The sequence below is a fragment of the Berghia stephanieae genome, chromosome 9, assembly GCF_034508935.2.
Source record: "Berghia stephanieae isolate SIO BIC M18660-M18661 chromosome 9, UCSD_Bste_1.3, whole genome shotgun sequence".
NCBI classification, from domain to species: domain Eukaryota; kingdom Metazoa; phylum Mollusca; class Gastropoda; order Nudibranchia; family Aeolidiidae; genus Berghia; species Berghia stephanieae.
Genome location: NC_088368.1, coordinates 35668529 through 35676099, shown reverse-complemented (window position 1 = coordinate 35676099; position 7571 = coordinate 35668529). Strand labels below are relative to the sequence as shown.

Genomic DNA, 7571 nt, shown 5'->3' with positions numbered 1-7571 from the left:
TTCCAAGAAATTTTTTTTTTTTAATAAAAAAATTACAAATTCTGGAACAGTCAATTTTGTCAAAGCTGGATCATCATCTCTCCATCTCAGTGCCCCACCTTGATGTATCGAAATTAAAATATGAGTTGGAATGGCTTGTTGTCCTTTAAACATTTGGTCCTGGTGTCAACAGTGCATTTACCTAACTAATCTATTACTATATAGTACACTCAATAGATGGAGGGGGAGGGACAATTAAGTACTGAAAATATAAAGTAACAAGAAAAGAAAAAATATTACATATTTATTTTAAAAAATTTAGTCTAATTGCGACTAAAATAGAATTGCGATTAATTGCTGTCAAGTGTAAAATTTTCGGCAGCGAAAAACTGCAGGGACAAATGTCGATGGAAAATAACTATAAAATGAATGAGTCTTACAAATTTATCACATGGGTGATTTTCATGGTGGTGATTAGCCCCTTTTAACCCTCAGAAGCCAGTATTAATTTCAGAGTCCTGCATGGTAAGAAAAACTTTTTATTACAAAATAATAAAAATTTTCCACAACATAGTATGATAAAATATTATAGCGTTGTCACTTGCATAACTCAATTGTTAAGGATTTCAACATGCAGATTATAGGCAATGAAAATAAATCTTAATAAGATATTCAATAATAATACTAATCCAGCGCAATCAGATACAATGAACAATCAAGTCTTTCACTTTTTAAAACTGTTCTGGTAATAGTTGAACTATTGTCTTGCTGCATACATCGTGCAGCCCGCCCACTGAAGACTGTAAATGAGCTGCAGATAGGCACACATTGCCTCTTCCTCTGGATGTTTTAAAATTCAGAATTAGTTTGATTGCTTTATTAAAATTGTCTTGTAATCAAGATAGAAAAGCTGATGGAGATAATTTACTTCCGAGTTATTCTGAAAATTATAACCTTGTGCATATAATATTTTCATTTTTTTTAAATATGTAAAAGTAAAAAAAACACCTCCTGCCCCGTCCAAAAACAACCTCCTACCTCTGGTTAGGGCGAACTCCTTTGCTTGAAGTCAATCGTTTTTGCCCTGCTTGCATTCATAGACACAAAAGTCATAAATTAGCCAACTTTCCTCAGGGTGATATGATGGAAGCTGAAAAAACACGGAATTATATAAAAGATCATAACATAAACACCTAAATATTAAGTTAAAAATTGCAATATTTTCTCCAACTGAGACAAAGGTGTTACAGTTCAGTACGTTAGAAGAATAAGAAAGTAAGTCGAGAGTTTTCTCGAAGAACTTAAATTTGTGACGTGGTACTCAAATCAGGGACTAGGTCAAAGCTGAATGGCACAAATGGAAAGCCAAAGGCATGTTGTTTTCAATATTTAAAGTCAATAAAAATTCAAATTCTGTGCATTCAAATATTAGGCAAACAACTACAGACCACACTAAATTGAATTGTATTAAGTAAAAGGATCTTGTCACATTCAATCAAGCTGTCATTTGAGAAAAATTACTACATTATAAATTGAAGTTCAGATCGCTTGTTTGAAGCCGTATTATGAAAATTCATGTATCTGTGTATAAGCCAAGTTTCATCAAAATCACAGTGGCAACGAGTGTCTAATATTTGCCACCAGATACACTCGTAAAATTTGAGTGTAGGCCTATTTAGCAAAATCATATATTAGGAATGGTTTATACTACATCATAAAGTAGCGCATGCCCGTCATCATCCTGCATCTTTTTATATATATATAAATATTAAAAAAAGAATTGAGCTTTCATAGCCGCAATATCCACCAAACATGCTCAAAGCACTTTACAAAGGATCCATGACTAGCAGCAACACGTAACAAGTAGAACGTTTCTTCTGACAGACAACGCTCTTAGCGGATAGGAAAATCATTCTTCCAAGTCCGGAAATGAAGTGATGCCACACACCCGCATATATCTTGGCTGTTCTTGAGAATTTCCCAAACACCTACAAACTAATTAGTAAAAAGAGGGGAGATGGGCAGAAATAGACAGACAGATACACACTCAGAGAGAGAGAGAGAGAGAGAGAGAGAGAGAGAGGAGAGAGAGAGAGAGAGAAGAGGAGAAAAGAGAGAGAGAGAATAATATCAGTTGCTGTGGTGTCAGTCCGTTTAGGAGCGAGGGTGGCGGAAGAAGTAGTCTAGCACTAGTACTTGGGTAGTAGTAGTAAGTAGTAAATAGGGGAGGTCTTCTGCACGTTCCTTGAGCTAAGGAAAGTATTCCTTCAACTAACCTTAAAATAAAAAATAAAACATTGTACATTTCCAACACTTGGACTTGCACTATGACTATAACTAAAACTAACAGACAAAAAAAACACGCTAAGACTCCTTCCAGTACCTTTCAATATTTCAAATTGAATTATAATGGCTGCAGAAAACTAAAACAATGGTCATATAAGGAAATTTATAAATCAATCAAGTTGTTCTCAGGTTTTAAAATGAAAATATGAAGTAACAAGATATCACTCTAACATAGTGACACCTAACTAACACTAGACATCACACCAGCAGCAATGCTGAGCGGAGTAATTTTTACTTTTTTCACTAGCAACCAAGTTGCCACATTGGATTTTCTTTCTTTATTTTTTTTTTTTAGTGTTCTGCTAATGTGCAATCTACATTTAAAATAAAAAGTGGCATCTTTCATTTCTTTCTAATTTTTAAAACAGACACGATTTTTAAAATGTCCACTTCACATCTCAACAACAGGGACAATTTTTTTCACTTCTTGAGGCAGTCTTTTTTTACTTCTTTTTAATTTCATTTTTTAAAGCTTCTTTATTGATTTGTTATAAGTTCTATTGTTTTCTTCTTATAAATTTCATTGTCAATATCATTTTCATCATCATACTTTTACGGTACTTTTACCATGTTTATTCTTACGCTCTTACAGTTACAGTACAGCAGAGCGATACTAACGCAGGCCTTTAAAGTGCTTTCTAAATTTGAAAAATTAAAATAAAAACGTTTGACAAAAGATCCACAGTTCAAAGCTAAAACAATTATAAAGTGAAACTACCTTGAGGCTCGAGGGAACATCGGGGGTAAGTCTCCCGCCCATACTGGGCACTGTGGGACTGGAAGTTAGAGAGCTGCGCCGGGGGAACCCGTAATTTAGCTTCTTAAACGTTCCGATCATTCAGGAGAGGAGTAGTGTCTAGTTGTAGTTATAAGTGAAGAAGAAGAAGAGAAGGAGCTGTTCAGGTTCAAGTTCAACCCTCTTAGTAGGCACTTGCAAGAAGTAGCTCTCGCGAGTTGAAAACAGATGAGGATTTCTGTTTCCCTTTTTGAGGGGAAAAAATTTAGGAGTGATTTTAAAATGTTCATTCTTCTTTCTCAGTTGAATGAAAGGCATGTGTTATATATCATTGGAAAGGGCATAAAATACAAACAATGATGCTAATATTATTATCTTCCTATAGGCTGCCTCTATTCTCATCCCCCCCCCCCCCCAGGCCGATTGGATTACGGAAAAAAAACGTCGCGGCTTTTTGCGATTTGGATTTGATTGATTTTTTTTAAAAATTACTGCATTACAACCTTTGGATTAAAATACAACAATTGTGGACTACTATTATGAAGACTAGCATCCTTAGACTAGGGGGATGAGAATAGTCACTCCCCTTCCTATATCATGATTTTGAGAAATCTTTGAGTAAAGAGAGTAGGTAGCCTATATGTGTTTAAACGCTTATAACTTTTTTAAACCAAGATGGTCCTTCTTAATAAAAAAATTCCTTCTGAGATACATATTAAAGTAGTTTCTCTGAAAATTTCAGAGCAAAATATGTTTGCACTCAAAAGTTAGAGTCCCCAAAAAACAAGTTATTGGCCTCGATTGTTTACAAAAGCTGCCATTTCTTATATGATTCACTTCTGTCGTCTGCTGCGTTTTGAGAGATAACTTCGTCAATCCACATCAAAACTTTACATCTTTATATCTTACAATATATTCCATTTATGGAAGTTATTTTTGTTTTAAATTTTCAATTAATTGGCGTTTTCATGTCCATGCATTCATTTTATAATTTACGATCTCTTCCTTTTTTCCGATTGATTTTTCACTGCTGATTTTGACGTTTTTCATCCTTTGACGGACGTCTGTCCAATTTCGGGGAAACGGGGGAGCCGGAAGTTTTTAAAATAACCTATTTTCGATCATTTTAATTAAACACTAATATATACACCACCTCAAACATTTATCAATCCATATCTCTGCTTTTATGAGGTCTATTTTCATTTTGAAAAGTTCAAAGTGAACAACTAAATGACGCCGATTCCCGTGGTTTTATTTGGTCTATCTACATGTGAATAAATATTTAATTGTCGACTTTTCCAAAATTCCAATAGGCAATGGTCATTCATTTGCATGTCGTGGTCTATTTTTCCTTGATTTCAACTGTTTCAACTTAAAACTATACTTTTCACTCTCAATAAATAATTTTTTTTCTGTTTGCAATGTATTACAGAGATGTTGAATTACACATGTAAAAATGTCAAAGTTGTATCTGAGGCCGTTTTTTGAATTATACTCGATTATCCATTGGGTTGCTGTGTTTTTGTCACATATTTTCCTATTATTGATAGAGTTTTAGAGTGGGGAATGACGAGAAATGAGTTGCCACTTAATTAAGGAAAAAAAATTGTCGTAACTAGTTTACTTACCTTCTTTGTTGACTTTTTAATAAAAAAGTACATTATTCTCATTTTCAGATTGTTTTCAAATTGGAAAAAAGATGAGAATGTCTCGTTTACCGAGAGGGCCATTTTTTTGCTTCACACTTCTCAAAGAAAGACCGCGAAAAGTGGAGGCTGGTCGGCTGGTCCTTGAAAGCTCACCAATGCAACTTTAAACGCATAAGAGTGCTGGGAGTAGGTAGCTACAAATAGGTAAAGGAGCGGTGGTTTGCAACTTTAAACACATAAGGTTCTGGAGTACAAATAGTGAAAAGCGGTAGTTTTCGCTATTTGTAGTGGTAGTACAAATAAACCACTTCGTTTAAAATCCTCAACAATGGAATAATTAAAATTGTCCAAATCATCAAACACGAGATTTTTCACAAATCTTTCGCATAATCACAAATTGGCAATTGGGGGACTCATCTAAATACATGTGTATTTGATGTAAAAAAAATCGGGCAAAAATGAAATAAAACCTTTTGTCGGGCAGATGGGGCCTGAAATGAGAATATTCCGATTTTACATTCAAATCTTGTGACAAATTAAATTTTTAGCTTGATTCATATAAACTAAATGAGCTTTTACGTGATCAGTTTTGATAGCACAATGCACAATAAATGTGCTTAAATATCTATATATTGGTCCCAAGCCAACGACAACGTTTAACATGAAGAACAAGATCTGTTAGGTGAGATTAATTATTTTTTGTCAATGATACAATGCTGTAACAGGCCAGGTCTTACGCCTGAGTGAGGTGATGGAAAAGCTATCCAAGTATTTAAATCTTGGCCACTCACAGAGAAAATTTGGAAACAGGAATCGAAAAGAAAAAAGAATTCGTGCGTTTATATAAAGAAATATTTACTGAACGTGCTCAAGGAACTATAACAAAGTTCCAAGACATAGCAACACTTAAAATGTAGCACAAGACATGACTTCTGTTAGGTGATATTACATTTTTCCTCTACACAGACAACGTTGGTAACGGCCAGGTACTCATTTGACACCTGTTTATGGTGGGAGAATGTGAGTAAAGGACATTTTTCACGGACTCGATTATGCTCTGCTGTGTCATAATACAATCGTTAATAAATACGGTGGTGCTCTACGTTGCGTGTCCATCATGTACTCTTTAATGTCTCAGGCAACTTTTCACCGTTTAGAGGAGTGTATGTCCCCTCGAGGGATTGAATTCGTCCAAACCGACTTCCATCTCGTATATGCATCTCTGTTCGTAGTCAGGGAAAGCTGCGTACAAGGGTTGCTGGGACATATTTCGGCTCGAAACGGGGGCACCATAATGCGCCTTCAGAGGGGTATCCTCATTCTCTCTTCTCTCTCTCTCTTCCTCTCTCTCTCTCTCTCTCTCTCTCTCTCTCTTTGATCTTTTTGAGCCAGTTTACCAGATCGTTTCCCTTCGGACATCGGAGGGCTGGCTTGCTGCCATTATCGGGTCCCATTCTGTAGGCATTGTTGCCAGCGTTCCTGACACTATTGACTTGCAAGGTTTAAACCTCAACCTGCTCAACGTTTCTGCTCAACTCCACACTGGAGCGGCATACTCCACTGTGGAATAGCATAGTGCCTAGGCGGATGTCCTCAGGAGCGTTTGATTAGCGCCCCAAGTTGATCCCGTCAGCTTCCTCAGAAGACTGTTGCGTTTCTCTATCTTCCGGGCAACTCCTTCGACATGCACCCGATAGGTAAGGCTGCGATCCAGCGTACCCCTAGATATTTTGGATGCGGCTCACATGGGAGTGACTGGTCCCCGACGAGGCGTTCAGTTTGGCTGTGCCAACCACTGCATAGGTGGAATGCAGAGACCACGGTTTTTTTTAAGTGTTCATCTTCAGGTAACACTTTCGAAGTAGGATTTGAGTCTGGTGACGTCCTCCATGAGTACGCTCTCGAGGGACGGGTCCACACTTTACTTTGAGGAACGAGTGCCCAGTCGTCCGCGTATCACAGCCTCAGGGATAACGGCAAAAATTTTATTTCGAAAGAATTCTGCTCATAGCTTTTCGATAAAAAAAAATAGCAATTTAAATGCAGAACGACACAATTTGACGTAAGGGAAACATTTTGGAGAATTCTTGTTACTGTTGTTCCAAACTTGCCAACACAAAATGTTTCAACACCAAAAAAATTGTATTTACTGTTTGACTTAATAAGTCAAATAATGCGAGTTAACCCCCCCCCCCCCAAATAAAAAGAAAAACCAATGAATAAATCTTGACAATAAATCATCAAATTTCGAAAATGTTCTAACTTCCCACATTGCACTGGTCACATTATACATTCCATACGTATTACTCACGAACACGTAACCCCCCCCCCCCCCCCCTCCCGACACATGCAAGTCCAAAATAGGATACAGGAGATTTCTATCTATACTTCATCAACAGTTTCTCTCTCTCTCTCTCTCTCTCTCTCTCTCTCTCTCTCTCTCTCTCTCTCTTCTTTTTGTTTTACACACACTAATTCTCCCCACACACTAATTGTCAGATGATCAATGTTCCTCGTCGTGGCCAATTCCCAAAATCAAAGTCAGCCAGTTACACCCTTATGTGAACCGGCGCTCTGACTGCCTTGTAAACTCGTCTTTTTATTTAAAAAAAAAGATAGCCTACACTAAGAAAAAAGTAGCTTGTGAAAAAGTAAATAAAAGATATATTTTTTAAAAGCCCTATCCTAATGGTGGCCAATCTTGGCCAAATTGGCCATGACTATGACCATCTGACAGCCCTGCAAGTAGCGATGTCAACTTTCCGGGTCGTTTCAAATGGTCAAGCCACAGATTAATGAGAGGGTCTGTGGGTCAAGCAATGCTATATTCGTTCGCCACGTCAGCTCACGAGGGACTCCGT

General features: G+C 36.9%; 1 long non-coding RNA gene across 1 annotated transcript; it reads right to left on the bottom strand.

Moving 5' to 3' along the window:
* Positions 1–458: 458 nt before the first annotated feature.
* On the bottom strand, positions 459–4780 carry LOC144980130 (uncharacterized). The gene is made up of 3 exons (XR_013646825.1): positions 4690–4780; positions 1018–1129; positions 459–497 (listed from the first exon to the last, which is right to left on the bottom strand). It is a non-coding gene; the product is annotated as an uncharacterized LOC144980130 (long non-coding RNA).
* Positions 4781–7571: the final 2791 nt, after the last annotated feature.